This window comes from Pseudophryne corroboree, chromosome 2 (genome assembly GCF_028390025.1).
Source record: "Pseudophryne corroboree isolate aPseCor3 chromosome 2, aPseCor3.hap2, whole genome shotgun sequence".
NCBI lineage: Eukaryota > Metazoa > Chordata > Amphibia > Anura > Myobatrachidae > Pseudophryne > Pseudophryne corroboree.
In genome coordinates this window covers 1,021,342,709-1,021,367,898 of record NC_086445.1, presented here as the reverse complement: position 1 = coordinate 1,021,367,898, position 25,190 = coordinate 1,021,342,709, and the positions used below count along the sequence as shown (strand labels likewise).

Here is a 25,190-nt window from a genome sequence, read left to right as displayed (position 1 = left end):
TTGTGTTTTGGATTTTACATGCTCTGTACTATGACATTGGGCATCGGCCTTGGCAGACGACGTTGATGGCATTTCATCGTCTCGGCCATGACTAGTGGCAGCAGCTTCAGCACGAGGTGGAAGTGGATCTTGATCTTTCCCTATTTTTTTAACCTCCACATTTTTGTTCTCCATATTTTAATGCGCACAACTAAAATGCACCACAGGTATACAATGTAGATGGATGGATAGTATACTTATGGACGACGAGTGACGACACAGAGGTAGGTACAGCAGTGGCCTACCGTACCGCTATATACAGTATAATGGACCTGGTGGACACTGTCAGCAGACTGCGTTTATAGTATAAAAAAAAAGACATTACATGTATACAATGTAGATGGATGGATAGTATACTTATGGACGACGAGTGACGACACAGAGGTAGGTACAGCAGTGGCCTACCGTACTGCTATATACAGTATAATGGACCTGGTGGACACTGTCAGCAGACTGCGTTTATAGTATAAAAAAAAAAAGACACCACATGTATATAATGTAGATGGATGGATACTTAGTATACTTATGGACGACGAGTGACGACACAGAGGTAGGTACAGCAGTGGCCTACCGTACTGCTATATACAGTATAATGGACCTGGTGGACACTGTCAGCAGACTGCGTTTATAGTATAAAAAAAAAGACACCACAGGTATACAATGTAGATGGATGGATACTTAGTATACTTATGGACGACGAGTGACAACACAGAGGTAGGTACAGCAGTGGCCTACCGTACTGCTATATACAGTATAATGGACCTGGTGGACACTGTCAGCAGACTGCGTTTATAGTATAAAGAAAAAAAGACACCACAGGTATACAATGTAGATGGATGGATACTTAGTATACTTATGGACGACGAGTGACGACACAGAGGTAGGTACAGCAGTGGCCTACCGTTCTGCTATATACAGTATAATGGACCTGGTGGACACTGTCAGCAGACTGCGTTTATAGTATAAAGAAAAAAAGACACCACAGGTATACAATGTAGATGGATGGATACTTAGTATACTTATGGACGACGAGTGACGACACAGAGGTAGGTACAGCAGTGGCCTACCGTACTGCTATATACAGTATAATGGACCTGGTGGACACTGTCAGCAGACTGCGTTTATAGTATAAAAAAAAAGACACCACAGGTATACAATGTAGATGGATGGATAGTATACTTATGGACGACGAGTGACGACACAGAGGTAGGTACAGCAGTGGCCTACCGTACTGCTATATACAGTATAATGGACCTGGTGGACACTGTCAGCAGACTGCGTTTATAGTATAAAAAAAAAGACACCACAGGTATACAATGTAGATGGATGGATAGTATACTTATGGACGACGAGTGACGACACAGAGGTAGGTACAGCAGTGGCCTACCGTACCGCTATATACAGTATAATGGACCTGGTGGACACTGTCAGCAGACTGCGTTTATAGTATAAAAAAAAAGACATTACATGTATACAATGTAGATGGATGGATAGTATACTTATGGACGACGAGTGACGACACAGAGGTAGGTACAGCAGTGGCCTACCGTACTGCTATATATAGTATAATGGACCTGGTGGACACTGTCAGCAGACTGCGTTTATAGTATAAAAAAAAGACACCACAGGTATACAATGTAGATGGATGGATACTTAGTATACTTATGGATGACGAGTGACGACACAGAGGTAGGTACAGCAGTGGCCTACCGTACTGCTATATACAGTATAATGGACCTGGTGGACACTGTCAGCAGACTGCGTTTATAGTATAAAGAAAAAAAGACACCAGAGTTATACAATGTAGATGGATGGATACTTAGTATACTTATGGACGACGAGTGACGACACAGAGGTAGGTACAGCAGTGGCCTACCGTACTGCTATATACAATATAATGGACCTGGTGGACACTGTCAGCAGACTGCATTTATAGTATAAAGAAAAAAAGACACCAGAGGTATACAATGTAGATGGATGGATACTTAGTATACTTATGGACGACGAGTGACGACACAGAGGTAGGTACAGCAGTGGCCTACCGTACTGCTATATACAATATAATGGACCTGGTGGACACTGTCAGCAGACTGCATTTATAGTATAAAGAAAAAAAGACACCACAGGTATACAATGTAGATGGATGGATACTTAGTATACTTATGGACGACGAGTGACGACACAGAGGTAGGTACAGCAGTGGCCTACCGTACTGCTATATACAGTATAATGGACCTGGTGGACACTGTCAGCAGACTGCGTTTATAGTATAAAAAAAAAAGACACCACAGGTATACAATATAGATGGATGGATAGTATACTTATGGACGACGAGTGACGACACAGAGGTAGGTAGAGCAGTGGCCTACCGTACTGCTATATACAGTATAATGGACCTGGTGGACACTGTCAGCAGACTGCGTTTATAGTATTAAAAAAAAAGCCACCACAGGAGTGTTTTTCAGGCAGACAAATGTATACTGGTGGTCACTGTCAGCAAAACTGTGCACTGTACTCCTGCTATAGCTGCTCCCCAGTCCCCACAATTAAGCAGTGTGAGCACTCAGCACAGATATATCATGCAGCACACTGAGCACAGATATGGTATGGAGCATTTTTTTCAGGCAGAGAACGGATAAAAAAACTGGTGGTCACTATTAGCAAAACTCTGCACTGTACTCCTCCTAACAGCTGCTCCCCAATCCTCCCCACAATAAGCTAAGCAATCAGATCAACTGTGTAACTATATAAATGGAGAGGACGCCAGCCACGTCCTCTCCTTATCAATCTCAATGCACGTGTGAAAATGGCAGCGACGCGCGGCTGCTTATATAGAATCCGAATCTCGCGAGAATCCGACAGCAGGTTGATGACGTTCGGGCGCGCTCGGGTTAACCGAGCCATACGGGAGAATCCGAGTATGGCTCGGACCCGTCTAAAAAGGGTGAAGTTCGGGGGGGTTCGGTTTCTCGGAAACCGAACCCGCTCATCACTAATATCAAACGCATTGAGTTTTAAAACTCGCTGAGTATGATAAAACTCATTGATAAATCAGCTCCATAGTAAGAACCAGCGCCCATCCTGGATCCCATGCGCCGATTCAGTGGGCGGCCTTTTTAACTCTGAAATATTCTTTTTTTTTTCCTTTTAGAAATCACTTCCTAATCTTGAGCAGCAGATTAAAAGCAAACTTCAGGTAACAAGAGAGGAGCTAGAGAAGTGCGGAAAAGGGGTACCCGATAATGAGGGCGATAAACTCACCTTCCTGGTGGAGGTAAGTGTGAACATATAGACCAATAAAGCGCCAGCAATCTTGTCTTTCAAACCTTTATACATACATATACTGTACACACAATATATGCCTTTATACATACATATACTTTACATAACATACATATACATACATATACTGTACATCAGGCATGTCCAAACTGCGGCCCTCCAGCTGTTGTGAAACTACATATCCCAGCATGCCCTGACACAGTTTTGCTGTCAGAGAATGCTAAAGCGGTGTCAGGGCATGCTGGGATGTGTAGTTTCACAACAGCTGGAGGGCCGCAGTTTGGACATGCCTGCTGTACATAGTTACATGCATATACATACATACATACATACATATACTGTACACACAATATATTCCTTTATACATTGATATACTGTATGTACGTACGTACGTACGTACGTACGTACGTACATATACATATACTGTACATACATAATATGCCTTTACACATACATACAGTATACTGTACATATACATATACTGTACATACATATACATACATATACTGTACATACATATACATACATATACCGTACACACAATATATGCATTTATACATACATATCCTGTATGTACATACATATACATACATATACTGTACACACAATATATGCCTTTATACATACATATACTTTACATAACATACATATACATACATATACTGTACATACATAAACATACATATACTGTACACACAATATATGCCTTTATACTTACATATACTTTACATAACATACATATACATACATATACTGTACATACATATACATACATATACTGTACACACAATATATGCCTTTATACATACATATACTTTACATAACATACATATACATACATATACTGTACATCAGGCATGTCCAAACTGCGGCCCTCCAGCTGTTGTGAAACTACATATCCCAGCATGCCCTGACACAGTTTTGCTGTCAGAGAATGCTAAAGCGGTGTCAGGGCATGCTGGGATGTGTAGTTTCACAACAGCTGGAGGGCCGCAGTTTGGACATGCCTGCTGTACATAGTTACATGCATATACATACATACATACATATACTGTACACACAATATATTCCTTTATACATTAATATACTGTATGTACGTACGTACGTACGTACGTACGTACGTACGTACGTACGTACGTACGTACGTACGTACATATACATATACTGTACATACATAATATACCTTTACACATACATACAGTATACTGTACATATACATATACTGTACATACATATACATACATATACTGTACATACATATACATACATATACCGTACACACAATATATGCATTTATACATACATATCCTGTATGTACATACATATACATACATATACTGTACACACAATATATGCCTTTATACATACATATACTTTACATAACATACATATACATACATATACTGTACATACATAAACATACATATACTGTACACACAATATATGCCTTTATACATACATATACTTTACATAACATACATATACATACATATACTGTACATACATATACATACATATACTGTACACACAATATATGCCTTTATACATACATATACTGTACATACATATACATACATATACTGTACACACAATATATGCCTTTATACATAGATATACTGTACATACATATACATACATATACTGTACACACAATATATGCCTTTATACATACATATACTTTACATAACATACATATACATACATATACTGTACATACATATACATACATATACTGTACACACAATATATGCCTTTATACATACATATACTGTACATACATATACATACATATACTGTACACACAATATATGCCTTTATACATAGATATACTGTACCTACATATACATACATATACTGTACACACAATGTAAGCCTTTATATATATATATATATATATATATATATATACATACAGAGGCGTCACCGGGTGTGGTGACACCAGGTGCGCGCCCCTGATCTCCTGCCGCGATCGCGGCAAAAAAAGGGGCGTGGCCTTGTACTTAGGGGGCGTGGCTTCATGGGGATCCCGGAATCGTCACTCTGGGGGCGTGCACAGCATCTCCGGAGATGCTGGGCTTCCCCCAGAGCCAGTCTCCGTCCGCTGTCGGCTCCTCTTCTGTGACAGGATCCGGATGCTGTAGGAGACTTTCACACTGCAGCACCTGGTTCCTGTCAGTGCGGAGGAGCTGACATTTGGTGTCACCCTCCTCCAGGCGTCACACCCGGGTGCGGGCCGCACCCCCCGCACCCGCCTTGTGACGCCACTGCATACATATACTGTACACACTATATGCCTTTATACATACATATACATACATATACTGTACACACAATATATGCCTTTATACATATATATACTGTACATATACATACATATACTGTACATACATATACATACATATACTGTACACACTATATGCCTTTATACATACATATACATACATATACTGTACATACATATACATACATATACTGTACACACTATATGCCTTTATACATACATATACATACATATACTGTACATACATATACATACATATACTGTACACACTATATGCCTTTATACATACATATACATACATATACTGTACATACATATACATACATATACTGTACACACTATATGCCTTTATACATACATATACATACATATACTGTACATACATATACATACATATACTGTACACACTATATGCCTTTATACATACATATACATACATATACTGTACATACATATACTGTACACACAATATATGCCTTTATACATACATACTGTATACTGCACATACATATACTGTACATACATATACTGTACACACAATATAAGCCTTTATACATATATATACTGTACATATACATACATATACTGTACATACATATACATACATATACTGTACATACATATACTGTACACACTATATGCCTTTATACATATATATACTGTACATATACATACATATACTGTACGTACATATACATACATATACTGTACATACATATACATACATATACTGTACATACATATACTGTACACACAATATAAGCCTTTATACATATATATACTGTACATATACATACATATACTGTACATACATATACTGTACATACATATACATACATAGTGTTCACTCTAGGCTGTTTTAGCAGGGCACCGTGCCCTGCCCGATTTTTTTAAGGGCAAAACCCGCCCTGCCCTTTCTGCGGCGTCCTGCTAAAACAGCCGCCCGCTTTCTGCCCCTCTCAGCGTGTCCGAGAGCTTGGGGGAAGCCCAGCACCTCCGTAGGTGCTGGGTACGCTCCCAACAGTGACGGCGCCGTCTACCCATTCCCCCGTCTGTGTACTGACCCGCTCACTTGCATTACGCGCAAGTGAACATGCCCCCTATTTCCATAGCCACGCCCCTTTTGCGAAGCCGCGCGCTTGTGCCCCTAACGGACGCGCGCCTTGCCCGTCCGCTGGAGTGAACACTACATACTTAAACTGTTCACACAATATATGCCTTTATACATACATATACTGTACATACATATACATACATATACTGTACACACAATATATGCCTTTATACATACATATACTGTACATACATATACATACATATACTGTACACACAATATATGTCTTTATACATACATATACTGTACATACATATACATACATACACATACATATACTGTACATACATACATACATACATATACTGTACATACATATACATACATATACTGTACATACTTCCAATATACTGCACAGTGGCGTGCAAAATTATTCATCCTCCTAAAAAAAGTCTACAGATTTGTCTGTATCACATATGACGCTTGCACGGATTGATACAGATAGTATTTAGATTGCACACCACTGGCTTCTTATAGTATATTTTGAAACTCATAATTTGCTAGTTGTTTTTTTGTTTGTTTTTTGTTAAAAAAATGAAGAATAGGAAATATGCTGCTTCAACCCTGTCTTGTGGGAATTACAGGTTTACACAAATGAAAAATATTGCCCTATGAATTTGATTTCAACTATCCTCTACCTGGGAATCAGTTAATTAGGGGCATAATTCAGATGTGGTTGGAGATGGCATCTCTGCTGGCAGAACAGATAATGCAGGAGGAGACATCTGATATAAGTAGACGCCTCCTGCTTGCATTAGTGCCCTATGCTGCATCCTAGGTTGCAGCATCGGATCACCTGCAAAACCATCAGCCGTCTGCACTTCCCATGGAGTTACGTCCAGCTCCTGATAGATGGAATCCTGTATGCAATGAAGTAATTGCACGCAAGTGAGTGGAAACTTCCTGGCAGTTTGGATATCCAAGGTGGTAATTATGTGTGTCCGTTCACTAGCTAACGCGTTTCGTTGTTGCACCTTCCTTATCAGAGGTTAAGGGGACATTCTGAATTCTCCGGTAAATCCAGCATTAGAATATGCGCACGGAATGGAGAAGGGAATTTTTCAGTCCCTTAGTAGTCCTTCATGTCAGGATTTTGTATCCGCGTTATTAATGCATATTATTTTCTCTCTACAGAAAATTCTAAAATTTAACCAGGACATTGCCCGTGTCACACAAGGAGAGGAATTTGTGTCTGCAAAAAAGAATCCAAAGCTTTATACAAAACTTCGCCGTTTCTTCAGTAAATGGAAGAATGATTTGGACATGTCCATCATGGAGTGTAAGATATGGGAATGGTCATCCGTGTATTGTATGGTATATGACCCCTAGTGACTAACTCATGTCTATATACATGTGTATCTGGAAATATAAAATTAGTGCTGGCAGTAAACATAAAAACTTTATTACCCTGACTTCTCGGAAACCTGTTCATGTCTGCGCCAGGCAGGGCAGATGCTAGTGGACTGGACTCTGCGGTTTCCTGAGTGGCCAGAGCCACTTGGAGTCTCAGACCCCATGCGAGTGTTTCCCTTTTACCCCCTATCACAGGGCCTGCCCAACTTCAATCTTTGCCCAGAGCCCAATTTTATTTACAGCATGCTAAAAATATTATACAGGCTACTTCCATGCTGCCCTGTGTCTCTCCTACCCATGCCTTCCCCAGTGTCTCTCCAGCCTTATGCCCAACCTTTATCTCTCCAGCCTCCTGCCTTCCCCAGTGTCCCTCCAGCCTCATGCCCCACGTTTATCTCTCCAGCCTCCTGCCTTCCCCAGTGTCCCTCCTCTTGCCTCCTGCCTTCCCCAGTGTCTCTCCAGCCTCATGCCCCACATTTATCTCTCCAGCCTCCTGCCTTCCCCAGTGTCCCTCCAGCCTCATGCCCCACGTTTATCTCTCCAGCCTCCTGCCTTCCCCAGTGTCCCTCCAGCCTCATGCCCCACGTTTATCTCTCCAGCCTCCTGCCTTCCCCAGTGTCCCTCCTCTTGCCTCCTGCCTTCCCCAGTGTCTCTCCAGCCTCATGCCCCACATTTATCTCTCCAGCCTCCTGCCTTCTTCTGTGTCTCTCCAGCCTCATGCCCCACATTTATCTCTCCAGCCTCCTGCCTTCTCCTGTGTCTCTCCAGCCTTATGCCCCACCTTTATCTCTCCAGCCTTATGCCTTCCCTGGTGTCTCTCCAGCCTCAGGCCGCACCTTTACTTCTCATGCCCTACCTTTATGCCTTCCCCTGTGTCTCTCCAGCCTAATGCCACACCTTTATCCCTCCAGCCTCATGCCGTACCCAGTATCTACTCTCCAGCCTCGTGCCCCACCTTTATCTCTCCAGCCTTATGCCTTCCCCGGTGTCTCTCCAGCCTCATGCCCCACCTTTATCTCTCATGCCCTACCTTTATGCCTTCCCCTGTGTTTATCCAGCCTTCTCCTCTGTCTCTCCAGTATCATGCCCCACCTTTATCCCTCCAGCCTCATACCTTCTCCTCTGTTTCTCCAGTATCATGCCCCTCCTTTATCCCTCCAGCCTCATGCCTTCTCCTGTGTCTCTCCAGTCTCATGTTCCACCTGTCTCGCTCCAGCCTCATGCCCCTCTGTGACTCTCCAGCCTCATGCCCCACCTGTATCTTTTCAGCTTCATGCCATCCTGTGTCTACCCAGGCTCATCCCAGCACAGATATACCTCCAGCCTCATAAAATCCATGTGCCTCTCCAGCCTCTAGGATTATGGGAACAGCTGCAGTGAGTTTTGCAGTTGAGGATAGTGGGAGGGGATCAGCTCCAAGATCTGACCACTGTCTTCCATTGCCTTCTCATCTCTGTCCCCCCATAACCCACCTCTGTCTTTCTCTTTTATCTCTGTTCCGCCCCCCTCCTGGCTCCCTGTCTGTCTCTTTCATTTCTGCCACCTTTATCTTTTTTTCATCCTTGTCCCCTTCCCTTTCTTTCATCTCTGTACCTCTGGTATCCGGTCTCTAGGTCGACCACACTTAGGTCGACAGTCATTAGGTCGACCACTATTGGTCGACATGCATTAGGTCAACAGGGTTTCTAGGTTGACATGGTCACTAGGTCGACATGACAAAAAGTTGACCGGAGTTTTTCATAATTATTTTCATTTTTTTGAACTTTTTCATACTTTATGATCCACGTGGACTACAATTGGGAACGGTAACCTGTGCCGAGCGCAGCAAGCCACCTTGCCCGAAGTTCGCTCGCCATGCGAGGGGACACGGTGCACTAATTGGGGTTCCCGGTCACTCTACGAAGAAAATTCCACACAAAATTTTTCAAAAACTCATGTCGACCTTTTGTCATGTTGACCTTGCTTATGTGGACCCTATGAACCGCACCCGTTCCCCTCTCCCCTCTCTCTTTCATCTCTGTTCCTTCCTCCCCATTGAGGGTATTGCAGTGGGGAAAGGTGGGGGGCGGTACTGGCTGGAGGAGAAGTGAGACTGAGGCTGTCAGGCAGTTAGTGAGCTGCGAGTGGAGTAGGGGGCGGGACCTCAATGCAGCCCTCTATTGAGTCTGCTCTAAATGGCCTATGGGGGTTACTCAGAGTTATTAGCAGTGGCGGCTCTAGAGGCGGGGCTGCAGCGCAGTCCAAAATTCAAATAGAGGAGCCACCAACTGCCACTCCAACCACTGCCAAACATCACCAGCCGGAACTCACTGGCAGTTGGAGTGGTTCCCCAATTTGAATTATGGACTGTGCTGCAGCTCCAACTCTGGAGCCATCCCTGGTTGTTAGCAAACCCAAAAAGTTAGCAATTTGGCAAAACAATGCGGCAATGTAAGTGGGGCAGATGTAACATGTGCAGAGAGAGTTAGATTTGGGTGAGGTGTGTTCAAAATTAAATCTAAATTACAGTGTAAAAATAAAGCAGCCAGTTTTTACCCTGCACAGAAACAATATAACCCACCCAAATCTAACTCTCTCTGCACATGTTAAATCTGCTTCCTCTGCAGTGCACACGAGGGGTAATTCAGATCTGATCGCTAGGCAGCAATTTTTGCTGTCCTGCGATCAGTTAATCGCCGCCTACAGGGGGAGTGTATTTTAGCTGTGCAAGTGTGTGATCGCATGTGTAACAGAGCTGTACAAACAGATCTTGTGCAGTTTCTGCGCAGCCCAGGACTTACTCAGCTGCTGCGATCACTTCAGCCTGTCCGGGACCGGATTTGACTTCAGACACCCGCCCTGCAAACGCTTGGACACGCCTGCGTTTTTTCAGACACTCCCTGAAAACGGTCAGTTGCCACCCACAAACGCCCTCATCCTGTCAATCTCCTTGCGATCGCCCGTGCGAACGGATCCTTCGCACAATCCCGTCGCTGGCCGGCGATCCCCGTTGCAGCCATGCGACGCAGTGAGCAGTTCTGATCTGATCGCCCGCTGTGCGAAAACGCACAGCAGCGATCAGATCTGAATGACCCCCTAGTTTTGCCCATTTGCTAACTTTTTGGTTTGCTAACAACTCTGAATGGGTGGTCTTCTGTATGCCGACTGACGGGATCCCGGCGCACAGTATACCGGCGCCGGGATCCCGACAGCCGGCATACCGACACTTATTCTCCCTCGTGGGGGTCCACGACCCCCCTGGAGGGAGAATAAAATAGTGTGGCGCGCGTAGCGTGGCGAGCGCAGCGAGCCCGCAAGGAGCTCATTTACGCCCGCCACACTGTCGGTAAGCCGGCGGTCGTGCTCCCGGCACCGGTATGCTGGTCGCCGGGAGCCCGACCGCTGGCATATCGTAGTGAACCCCTTTGAATAACCCCAAATAGCAGCATTATATAATAGATTATACTGACTTGCTTTTAGTGAAGTGATACCTGATAAATGCTATAAATATCATATATTTCTCTGACGTCCTAGTGGATGCTGGGAACTCCGTAAGGACCATGGGGAACAGCGGGCTCCGAAGGAGGCTGGGCACTCTAGAAAGATTTCAGACTACCTGGTGTGCACTGGCTCCTCCCACTATGACCCTCCTCCAAGCCTCAGTTAGAATTCGTGCCCGGCCGAGGTTGGATGCACACTAGGGGCTCTCCTGAGCTCTTAGAAAGAATAGACTTAGGTTTTTTATTTTCAGTGAGACCTGCTGGCAACAGGCTCACTGCAGCGAGGGACTAAGGGGAGAAGAAGCGAACTCGCCTGCTTGCAGCCAGATTGGGCTTCTTAGGCTACTGGACACCATTAGCTCCAGAGGGATCGACCGCAGGCCCAGTCCTTGGTGTTCGGTCCCGGAGCCGCGCCGCCGTCCCCCTTACAGAGCCAGAAGCAAGAAGATGGTCCGGAAAATCGGCGGCATGAAGACTCTGTCTTCACCAAGGTAGCGCACAGCACTGCAGCTGTGCGCCATTGCTCCTCTCACACTTCACACTCCGGTCACTGAGGGTGCAGGGCGCTGGGGGGGGGCGCCCTGAGGCAGCAATAATAACACCTTGGCTGGCTAAAATACCTCAATATATAGCCCCAGAGGCTATATATGAGGTAAATACCCCTGCCAGAATTCCATAAAAAGCGGGAGAATAGGCCGCGAAAAAGGGGCGGAGCCTATCTCCTCAGCACACTGGCGCCATTTTTCCCTCACAGCTCGGCTGGAAGGAAGCTCCCTGGCTCTTCCCTGCAATATACAGTAACAGTAAGAGGGAAAAGAGAGGGGGGGCATTAAATTTGGCAGTATATATACATATATTATATCAAAAGCAGCTATTAGGGACATAACTCAGTTAGTCCCTGTATATATATATAGCGCTCTGGTGTGTGCTGGCATACTCTCACTCTGTCCCCCCAAAGGGCTTTTGTGGGTCCTGTCCTCGTTTAGAGCATTCCCTGTGTGTCTGCGGTGTGTCGGTACGGCTGTGTCGACATGTTGAATGAGGAGGCTTATATGGTGACGGAGCAGAGGCCGATATAGGTGATGTAGCCCCTGTGGGGCCGACACCAGAGTGGATGGATAGGTGAAAGGTATTAACCGACAGTGTCAACTCCTTACATAAAAGGGTAGATGACGTAACAGCTGTGGGACAGCCGGCTTCTCAGCCAGCGCCTGCCCAGGCGTCTCAAAGGCCATCAGGGGCTCAAAAACGCCCGCTCTCTCAGATGGCAGACACAGATGTCGACACGGGGTCTGACTCCAGTGTCGACAAGGTTGAGACATATACACAATCCACTAGGAACATCCGTGACTTGATCCCGGCAATAAAAAATGTGTTACAGACATTAACCCAAGCACCTCTAAAAATGGGTTTTTAGGTTTGGGGAGAAAAAACAGGCAGTGTTTTGTTCCCCCATCAGATGAATAAATGAAGTGTGTGAAAAGCGTGGGTTCCCCCGTTTAGAAACTGGTAATTTCTAAAAAGTTACTGATGGCGTATCCTTTCCCGCCAGGAGGATAAGTTACGCTGGGAGATATCCCCTAGGGTGGATAAGGCGCTCACACGGTTGTCAAAAAAGGTGGCACTGCCGTTTTAGGAACGGCCACTTTGAAGGTACCTGTTGATAAAAGACAGGAGGATATCCTGAAGTCTGTATTTACACACTCAGGTACTAGACGGAGACCTGCAGATCGTGCTGCTGCAGCGTGGTCGGTGACCCTGTCAAACATGAGAACATATTAAAGACGTCGTCTTATATATGAGGGATGCACAGAGGGATATTTTGCCGGCTGGCATCCAAAATGAATGTAATGTCCATTCTGTCAGGAGGGTATTAGAGACCTGTCACGGGACAGGTGATGCTGACTTTAAAAAGAGGGGATGGTCTCTGGGACCTCGTATCCACAGCCACAGCTGGGAAGAAATATTTTTACCTCAGGTTTCCTCACAGACTAAGAAAGCACTGTATCAGGTACTGTCCTTTCGGCTTCAGAAAAGCAAGCGGGTCAAAGGCGTTTCCCTTCTGTACAGAGACAAGGGAAGGGGAAAAAGCTGCACCAGTCAGCCTGCTCCCAGATTCAAAATTCTTCTCTCGCTTCCTCTGAGCCCACAGCATGACGCGGGGGCTCCACAGGTGTAGCCAGGTACGGTGGGGGGCCGTCTAAAAAAAAAAATTTCAGCGATAAGTGGGCTCGCTCACAGGTGGATCCCAGTTTCTTTCAAGAAGTATGTCAGGGGTACAAGCTGGAATTCGAGATATCTCCCCCCAGCCGTTTCCTAGATTATGGCTTGCCGACAACTCCCTCAGGCAGGGAGGCTGTACTAAAGGCAATTAATAAGCAGTATTCCCAACAGGTAATACTCAAGTGCCCCTACTTCAACAAGGACGGGGTTACTATTCTACACGGGTTGGGGTACCGAAACCGCATGGTTCGGTGTGACCCATTTATATTAAAATCCTTGAACACATACATAAAAAAATTCAAGTTCAAGATGGAATCGCTCGGGGCGGTTATTGCAAGCCTGGACGAGGGGGATTACATGGTATCCCAGGACATCAGGGATGCTTACCTGCATGTCCCCATTTACCATCCTCGCCAGAAGTACCTCAGATTTGTGGTACAGGATTACCATTACCAAGTCCAGACAGGACTGTACAAGGCACCGAGGGTGTTTACCGGGGTAATGGCCGAAATGATGATACTCCTTCGAAAAAAGGGAGTTTTAATTATCCCGTACTTGGACAATCTCCTTATAAGGGCGAGGTCCAAGGAGCAGTTGCTAGTCGGGGTAGCACTATTTTGGAAAGTGCTACAACAGCAGAGTTGGATTCTAAACAGTCCAAAGTCACAGCTGGTTCCTATGACACGTCTACTGTTCCTGGGGATGGTTCTGGACACAGACCAGAAATAAGTGTTTCTCCGGGAGGAGAAAGTCAAGGAGCTGTCATCTCTAGTCAGAGACCTCCTGAAGCCAAAACAGGTATCGGTGCATCATTGCACGCGAATCCTGGGGAAAAGGGTAGCTTCCTACGAAGCAATCCCATTCGGCAGGTTCCATGCAGGAACTTTTCAGTGGGACCTGTTGGACAAGTGGTCCGGATTGCATCTTCAAATGCATCGGCTGATAACCCTGTCTCCAAGGAGCAGGGTATCTCTAAAATAGTGGCTGCAGAGTGCCCATCTTAAGGAGGGCCGCAGGTTCGACATACTGGACTAGGTCCTAGTGACCATGGAGGCCAGCCTTTGAGGCTGGGGGCAGTCACACAGGGAAGAAAATTCCAAGGACTTTGGTCAAGTCAGGTGACTTCTCTACACAGGCAAGGCCTCTGCTTCAAAACCAGCCGGTACTGATCCAATCAGACAACATCACGGCGGTCGCCCATGTAAACCGACAGGGCGACACAAGAAGCAGGATGGCGATGGCAAAAGCCACAAGGATTCTCCGATGGACGGAAAATCATGTGTTAGCACTGTCAACAGTGTTCATTCCCGGAGTGGACAACTGGGAAGCTGATCTTCTCAGCAGACACGACCTCCACCCGGGAGAGTGGGGACTTCATCCAGAAGTCTTCCAAAGGATTGTACACCTTTGGGAAAGGCCACAGGTGGACATGATGGCGTCCCGCCTCAACAAAAAGCTATAAAAGATATTGCGCCAGGTCAAGGGATCCTCAGGCGATAGTTGGGACGCTCTGGTAACACCGTCGGTGTACCAGTCGTTTTATGTGTTCCCTCCTCTACCCCTCATACCAAAGGTATTGAGAATAATAATAAGAAGGCGAGGAGTAAGAACGATACTCATGGTTCCGGATTGGCCAAGAAGAACATGGTACCCGGAACTTCAAGAGATGATCTCAGAGGACCCGTGGCCTCTGCCGCTAAGACAAGACCTGCTACAGCAGGGGCCCTGTCTGTTCCAAGACTTACCGCGGCTGCGTTTGACGGCATGGCGGTTGAACGCCGGATCCTGAAAGAAAAGGGCATTCCGGAGGAAGTCATTCCTACGCTTATTAAAGCCAGGAAAGAGGTTACAGCAAATCATTATCACCGCATATGGCGGAAATATGTTGCATGGTGTGAGGCCGAAAAGGCCCCAACTGAGGAATTTCAACTAGGTCGATTTCTGCATTTCCTGCAAGCAGGAGTGAATATGGGCCTAAAACTGGGTTCCATTAAGGTACAGATCTCGGCTCTATCGATTTTCTTTCAGAAAGAACTAGCTTCAGTACCTGAAGTTCAGACATTTGTAAAGGGAGTGCTGCATATTCAGCCCCCGTTTGTGCCTCCTGTGGCACCTTGGGATCTCAACGTGGTGTTGAGTTTCTTAAAATCACATTGGTTTGAACCACTAAAAACCGTGGATCTGAAATATCTCACGTGGAAGGTGGTCATGTTATTGGCCTTGGCTTCTGCCAGGCGAGTGTCAGAATTGGCAGCTTTGTCTTATAAAAGCCCTTATCTGATTTTCCATATGGATAGGGCAGAATTGAGGACTCGTCCCCAGTTTCTCCCTAAGGTGGTGTCAGCGTTTCATTTGAACCAGCCTATTGTGGTGCCTGCGGCCACTAGGGACTTGGAGGACTCCAAGTTGTTAGACGTGGTCATGGCCCTGAAAATATATGTTTCCAGGACGGCTGGAGTCAGAAAATCTGACTCGCTGTTTATCCTATATGCACCCAACAAGCTGGGTGCTCCTGCTTCTAAGCAGACTATTGCTCGTTGGATTTGTAGTACAATTCAACTTGCACATTCTGTGGCAGGCCTGCCACAGCCAAAATCTGTCAATGCCCATTCCACAAGGAAGGTGGGCTCATCTTGGGCGGCTGCCCGAGGGGTCTCGGCTTTACAACTTTGCCGAGCTGCTACTTGGTCAGGGGCAAACACGTTTGCAAAATTCTATAAATTTGATACCCTGGCTGAGGAGGACCTGGAGTTCTCTCATTCGGTGTTGCAGAGTCATCCGCACTCTCCCGCCCGTTTGGGAGCTTTGGTATAATCCCCATGGTCCTTACGGAGTTCCCAGCATCCACTAGGACGTCAGAGAAAATAAGAATTTACTCACCGGTAATTCTATTTCTCATAGTCCGTAGTGGATGCTGGGCGCCCATCCCAAGTGCGGTTTATCTGCAATACTTGTACATAGTTATTGTTAACTAAATCGGGTTATTGTTGAGCCATCTGTTGAGAGGCTCAGTTGTTTCATACTGTTAACTGGGTTTCATATCACGAGTTGTACGGTTTGATTGGTGTGGCTGGTATGAGTCTTACCCGGGATTCAAAATCCTTCCTTATTGTGTACGCTCGTCCGGGCACTGTATCCTAACTGAGGCTTGGAGGAGGGTCATAGTGGGAGGAGCCAGTGCACACCAGGTAGTCTGAAATCTTTCTAGAGTGCCCAGCCTCCTTCGGAGCCCGCTGTTCCCCATGGTCCTTACGGAGTTCCCAGCATCCACTACGGACTACGAGAAATAGAATTACCGGTGAGTAAATTCTTATTTTGTCTTCAACTCTTTCAATTTATGATTTATTTTAGTTAACAAAGTGCTAAAGATGGAAATTGATGAATATGAGCAGCTGCACCGAGGGAGGGAGCTCCCGGGGTTTATTAATTATAAGACCTTTGAAGCAATTGTTAGAGAGAGGATCGGTAATATGGAAGAACCTGCCCGGGAAATGCTGAAAAATGCGACGGGTGAGTATGTACTGTCAGTTTTGTGTTTGTGAGTGTAAATCATTTGCACATATGCGGACCCTTCCCCCCAACGTATAACTTGTATAATGGTGGTCATTCCGAGTTGATCGCAGCCAGCAACTTTTTGCTGCTGCTGCGATGAGTAGTCCACGCCTATGGGGGAGTGTATTTTAGCTTAGCAGGGCTGCGATCGCTTGTGCAGTCCTGCTAAGCTAAAAAAATGTCAAGCACAAGTAGACCAGCCCTATACACACTTACCCTGTGTGACGATCTCTGCGATGATGGGCTCGGCTTTGACGTCAGACATCCGCCCTCCGTTCTCCTGGACACGCCTGCGTTTTCCTTATCACTCCCCGAAAACGGCAGCCAACGGTCCGGAATCAGCCAAGTATGCCTTCTTTCTGTCAATCTTCTTTGCGGTCGGCTCTGCGACCGCTTCCATCTTAGGACGCGACGTAACACGGCGATCCCTGTCGCCGGGCAACGTTGCGCACGCGCAATGCGGCCACCGCGCATGCGCATTCCGGACCCATTCGCACCGCAGCAACAAACCGCTGCGTGCGAACGGGTCGGAATGACCCCCATTGTCTCTTGTTACTGCCGACCCCTGCATTATAGAGGTACAGTATGGGGACCCTTCCCCCCAACGTATAACATGTATATTGTCTCTTGTTACTGCCGACCCCCTGCATTACAGAGGTACAGTATGCTGGCACACAGGTACAAAGAATCGCCCTGATCAGCAGTTCCAGTCTCTTGGGGTCCTGGTAGCTGGGAGGTGCTCCCTCCATTCCCTTAAGCATGGGTCCCTAGCACTATACTCCCCTTGTAGGCCCTTCATGCCCTGGTCCGAAACTGCCCTTTGCTGCTTTCTAACATTTAATCTGCCCACTTGCTCTTCCTGAGCTATGGGGGTCATTCCGAGTCGATCGTAGCTGTGCTAAATTTAGCACAGCTACGATCGCTTACACAGACATGCGGGGGGACGCCCAGCACAGGCCTAGTCTGCCCCGCATGTCAGGCCCACCCCCTCCCCCCCCCTCCCCACCCCGCACAAATACAAAAGTATCGCACAGCGGCGATGCTTTTGTACTTGAAGAGTAACTCCCGGCCAGCGCAGCTCCTGCGGCTGGCCGGGAGTTACTCGTCGCTGCCCTGGGTCGCAGCGGCTGCGTGTGACGTCACGCAGCCACTGCGGCCCGCCCCCCCCCGCGCGGTCCGGCCACACCTGCGTTGGCCGGACCGTTCCCCGAAAATGGCGGCCAAACGCCTCCGTGCCGCCCCCTCCTGCCCAGCGACCGCCTCTGCCTGTCAAGCAGGCAGAGGCGATCGCTAGGTAACAATGGCGTTTGGGTGTCTGGCATGCGCTGGCACCTTGCGACACAGACGCATGCGCAGTTCTCATCCGATCGCACCGCTGCGAACAACTGCAGCGTGCAATCGGATCAGAATGACCCCCCAAATCAGATAAACTACACAATGGGCCTAATTCAGATCTGATCACTGCAGCAAATTTGTTAGCTAATGGGCAAAACCATGTGCACTGCAGGGGGGGGGGGGGGGGCAGATGTAACATGTGCAGAGAGAGTCAGATTTGGGTGGGGTGTATTCAAACTGAAATCTAAATTGCAGTGTAAAAATAAAGCAGCCAGTATTTACCCTGCACAGAAACAATATAACCCCCCAAATCTAACTCTCTCTGCACATGTTATATCTGCCCCCCCTGCAGTGCACATGGTTTTGCCCATTAGCTAACAAATTTGCTGCTGTGATCAGATCTGAATTAGGCCCAATGATTGTAATGTGAATCTGTACTTTAGCCTCCCTGTCAGGAAGTGGCATCGGCCATTGCAGAGGTGTGGCATTACAGCTGGATAGTTTTCTTTTTGTTTTGCCGTTCAGCAGAATGCCTGCACATTATGTGCCCAATTCACATACTGTATGCACGGTATTGCAGAGCTGCGGGGAAGCGGCTATGCAATACCATACAAATAATATGGTAATGCTGCAGGAGGTGTCTGCAGGAAAATGACCCCTCCTGCCAGCCGAGTGCTGCATCTGATCCTGAGTCACACACAGCAGCCTCTATTGGCTGTCGCCCATCTGTGACTTTATACCAGTGGCCTGCAAACTCCTTCCCTTATGTACATACGTGTGGCCGAACGTGCAAGGTATGAGACGTCTGTACATACTGTAATAGCAATTGGTGCATCCCCATATGCCATCATCAGATGCACCATCAGAACTTTCCCCAGCACTATGGCAGCTGCAGCGTCTCCAACTGACCATGGCCTCCTATGCCTGCGACTGTGCGTCTGTGAATGCAGTCACTGACACACCCATGACACTCCCCTAACATGCCCCCGACACTCCCATAACACGCCCCTGACACTACTATAACACGCCCCCGACACTACTATAACACCCCCCCCCCCCCCGACACTCCCATAACATGTGTAATACCCCACTATGTGAGTAATCCTTTCTGACATTGGGGGTCATTCTGAGTTGTTCGCTCGGTAAAAATCTTCGCATCGCATCGATTTTCCGCTTAATGCGCATGCGCAATGTCCGCACTGCGACTGCGCCAAGTAAATTTGCTATGCACTTAGGAATTTTACTCACGGCATTTTCATTGTTCTGGCGATCGTAATGTGATTGACAGGAAATGGGTGTTACTGGGCGGAAACAGGCCGTTTTATGGGCGTGTGGGAAAAAACGCTACCGTTTCCGGAAAAAACGCAGGAGTGGCCGGAGAAACGGGGGAGTGTCTGGGCGAACGCTGGGTGTGTTTGTGACGTCAAACCAGGAACGACAAGCAGTGAAATGATCGCAGATGCCGAGTAAGTCTGAAGCAACTCAGAAACTGCTACGAGGTGTGTAATCGCAATATTGCGAATACATCGTTCGCAATTTTAAGATGCTAAGATTCACTCCCAGTAGGCGGCGGCTTAGCATGAGCAAATCTGCTAAAATTCACTTGCGAGCGAACAACTCGGAATGACCCCCATTGTTCCTCATGCTACAGCACATAAATTATATACAGTATGTCATTGTGGAGACTGGTAGCATTTCCCAGCAGCCTCTGCAGCTGCTTAGGGGGTCAGATGTACATCACATGACCAGTGTCAGGTGGTACAGCAAGTGACAGTTGAAAAGTGAGCGGGAGTTGGGCAGAGGGGCCCTGAGGTAAACGCTGTGGGAGACTGACTGTGCTGTGAGGGGACAGCTGACAGCGCCAGTGAGTGAGAGCAGAGTTTGAGCTGTGACCCTCTCAGGAGTCCTGATGACGTCGGGCGTAAGGGGTCACTGATCCGCCCCAGAGGGCAAGTAGATGTAGAGCCCATCGACCGAGGTCCAGTACGGAGGAATGGCCTGCTCCAATTTGATAGCTGCAGGCTGAGAGACTGAGAGAGGCAGATTGTGAGGCGGAGCCGCTTGCCATATAAGGCTGCAGGAGGCCAGTTACTGCCCAGACAACTGGAGAGATATATTGAAAGCAGCGTTAACGCTATACCGCAGTGTAGAAACAATATTTTCCCAGCAAGTCACCTTCAAACACCGACCAGAGTATAAATAAGTGCACTTATTACATTGACTGTTAAGTAGATCAGCTAGAGTTAACACTGCAGTGTATAAAATGCTATAGCAAACCCATCTCATATAACAGCGCAGGGAAAAACAGGCAGACAGACTTCATAGTGAGCCTATGACATACTCTCCGTCTACAGCGTTCTGCATTTCTGTCAGGAACCATTTGCCTGTGATAATTCATCTATAACAGCAGTGATTTGGTAAATCAGTGTACTGTGCCATAATCTCTTGGATAATTAATTTGGTACCAACAGTAGGCAAGAGAAAGGGAGAAGAGAGTCTGACATTAAGACTACCCATCTCAGTTAAAGTCAGCATTAGCAATACAGACTAACTTTGTCCTGTGGAAGCATCTTGGATAGCCCTAGCCACAGCTACAGCGTACCATTATCTACATTTGTTAATCCTATCCTAGTCTGTCCGGAATAAGAAATTATCCTATTGTATATTAAAATGACTTAAAAGGAAGGAACTAAAGTGTTAATAAGCAATAACTTAAACTGGATTTATTTGGAAAAGCCCCAACAGTTTCTTCATTTATCACACGGGTATTCTAAATGACACTGGCAAAATAGTACCCAACCGAACTGTATTGTGTGGACAGTCTTGGGGTAATCGTAGACGCTAGTAGTATAGTATTAATGTAAAGTTAAAGTATATGCATAAAGTAATACTGTTTCATATACCCTCAAGGGGGTTACGTAAGATTACATTTATGGTCACATATAGCCTACTGTATATGCTTAAATGTCTAAATTCAGGTATTCGCTCATTGAGTGGAGAACGAAGGAGTCGAGACAACTGGAAGCAGTTTAATAAATGAGTTTATCGACCTTAGTGTGAAATACATTGTTACAATACTGTAACTGTTCTTTTACAAGTTAGTGTTTATTCAACTTTCACAAAGTTCACTATTGCAATCTGTCTGCTAAATAAACTGGTATTTAGAGCTATAAAAGTAGTTAATTATGTGGAAGCTCCTGTACTCGCCTCTCAGTTAAGAATCAAGAACCGGGGAGTCCCAAGGGAAAAGAGATGTCATAAGCACTTACCTGTATACTTACCTACATATTTAAACCTAATACTTACCTAGTTATTACACATGCTCCCGACACTCCCATAACACGCCCCCAACACTCCCCTAACATGCCTCCGACATTCCCATAACACGCCCCCAACACTCCCATAACACGCCCCCAACACTCCCATAACACGCCCCCAACACTCCCATAACATGCCCCTTGACACTCCCCTAACATGCCTCCGACACTCCTATAACACGCCCCCGACACTCCCATAACACGCCCCAACACTCCCTTAACATGCTCCCGACACTCCCCTAACATGCCCCATTACACTTCCATAATACGCTCCTGATACTCCCATAACACGCCCCCGACACTCCTATAACACGCCCCAACACTCCCCTAGCATGCTCCCGACACTCCCCTAGCATGCTCCCGACACTCCCCTAGCATGCTCCCGACACTCCCCTAACATGCTCCCGACACTCCCATAACACGCCCCCGACACTCCCATAACACGCCCCCAACACTCCCATAACACGCCCCCGACACTCCCATAACATGCCCCAGACACTCCTATAACACGCCCCGACACTCCCCTAACATGCTCCCAACACTCCCCTAACATGTCCCGACACTCCCATAACACCCCCCCGACACTCCCATAACACGCCCCCGAAACTCCCATAACACGCCCCGTCACTCCACTAACATGCCCCAGACACTCCCATAACACTCCCCCAACACTCCTATAACACGCCCTGACACTCCCCTAACATGCTCCCGACACTCCCCTAACATGCTCCCGATACTCCCCTAACACGCCCCCGACACTCCCATAACACGCCCCCGATACTCCCATAACACGCCCCGACACTCCCCTAACATGCCTCCGACACTCCCATAACACGCCCACAACACTCCTATAACACGCCCCAACACTCCCATAACACGTCCCGACACTCCCCTAACATGCCCCCGACACTACCATAACACGCCCCCAACACTCCTATAACACGCCCCGACACTCCCATAGCACACCCCGACACTCCCATAACACGCCCCCAACACTCCCATAACACGCCGACACTCCCATAACACGCCCCCAACACTCCCATAACACGCCCCGACACTCCCATAACACGCCCCGGCACTCCCATAACACGCCCCCAACACTCCCATTACACACACACACACACACACATACCCCCGACACTCCCATAACACTCCCCTGGCACTCCCATAACACTCCCCCCCCGACACTCCCCTGGCACTCCCTCCGACACTCACATAACACCCCCATAGCATACCCCATGACACTCCCATAACACACTCCCATAACAAGCCCCCAACACTCTCATAACATACCCCATGACACTCCCATAACACACTCCCATAACAAGCCTCCAACACTCTCATAACATACCCCATGACACTCCCATAACACGACCCCGATACTCCCATAACATGCCCCCAACACTGCCATAACATGCCCCCACACTCCCATAACACGCCCGACAATCCCATAACATACCCCCAACACTGCCATAACATGCCCCCAACACTCCCATTACACGCCCCCGACACTCACATAACACGCCCCACACTCCCATAACACGCCCCAACAATCCCATGACACCCCCCGACACTCCCATAATACGCCCTCGACACTCCCATAACACGACCCCGACACTCCCATAACATGCCCCCAACACTCCCATTACACGTCCCCGACACTCCCATAATACGCCAGACACTCCCATAATACGCCAGACACTCCCATAATACGCCCTAGACACTCCCATAATACGCCTTCGACACTCCCATAACACGCCCTCGACACTCCCATAACATGCCCCCGGCACTCCCATAACACGCCCCAGGCACTCCCATAACACCCCCCGACACTCCCATAACACGCCCCCGACACTCCCATAACACTCCTCCGACACCCCTATAACATGCCCCATGACACTCCCATAACACGCCCCAACACTCCCATAACAAGCCCCGACGCTCCCATACCCCCCCCCCCCCCCCCCGACGCTCCCATAACACGCCCCATCACTCCCATAACAAGCCCCGACGCTCCCATACCACCCGACACACCTCCAACACTCCCACAACATGCCCCATGACACTCCCATAACACGCCCCCAACACTCCCATTAAACTCCTCCCCCCGACACTCCCATAACACACCCCCAACACTTCCATTACACTCCGACACTCCCATAACACGCCCCAGACACTCCCCCCAACACTCCCATAACATGCCCCATGACACTCCCATAACACGCCCCAACACTCCCATAACAAGCCCCGATGCTCCCATACCACCCCCGACACTCCCATAACACGCCCCCAACACTCCCATTACACTCCCCCTCGACACTCCCATAACGCACCTCCAACACTCCCATAACATGCCCCATGACACTACCATAACACGCCCCAACACTCCCATAACATGTCCCCGACTCTCCCCTAACATGCCCCCCAACACTACCCTAACACCCTCCGACACTCCCATAACACCCCCCCCCCCCCCGACACTCCCATAACACGCCCCTACGCTCCCATAACACCCCATCCCCCCCCCGACACTCCCATAACACTCCTCCCCTGGCACTCCCATAACACGCCCCCGACACTCCCATAACACGCCCCCGACACTCCCATAACACGCCCCCGACACTCCCTTGACATGCCCCAGACACTCCCATAACACGCCCCCAATACTCCTATAGCACGCCCCCAACACTCCTATAACACGCCCCGACACTCCCCTAACATGCTCCCAACACTCCCCTAACATGCTCCCGATACTCCGATAACACGCCCCCGACACTCCCATAACACACCCCCGACACTCCCATAACACGCCCCGACACTCCCATAACACTCCCCCAACACTCCCATAACATGCCCCATGACACTCCCATAACACGCCCCAACACTTCCATAACAAGCCCCGACGCTCCCATACCAACCCCCCGACACTCCCATAACACGCCCCAACACTCCCATAACAAGCCCCGACGCTCCCATACCACCCGACACACCCCCAACACTCCCACAACATGCCCCTTGACACTCCCATAACAAGCCCACAACACTCCCATTACACTCCTCCCCCCGACACTCCCATAACACACCCCCAACACTCCCATTACACTCCGACACTCCCATAACATGCCCCAGACACTCCCCCCAACACTCCCATAACATGCCCCATGACACTCCCATAACAAGCCCCGACGCTCCCATACCACCCCCCCGACACTCCT

General features: G+C 47.7%; 1 pseudogene; it reads left to right on the top strand.

The window, feature by feature from the left end:
- The window catches only part of LOC135050311 (interferon-induced GTP-binding protein Mx-like), a 105,260-nt pseudogene that overhangs the window by 44,207 nt on the left and 35,863 nt on the right, over positions 1–25,190 (top strand).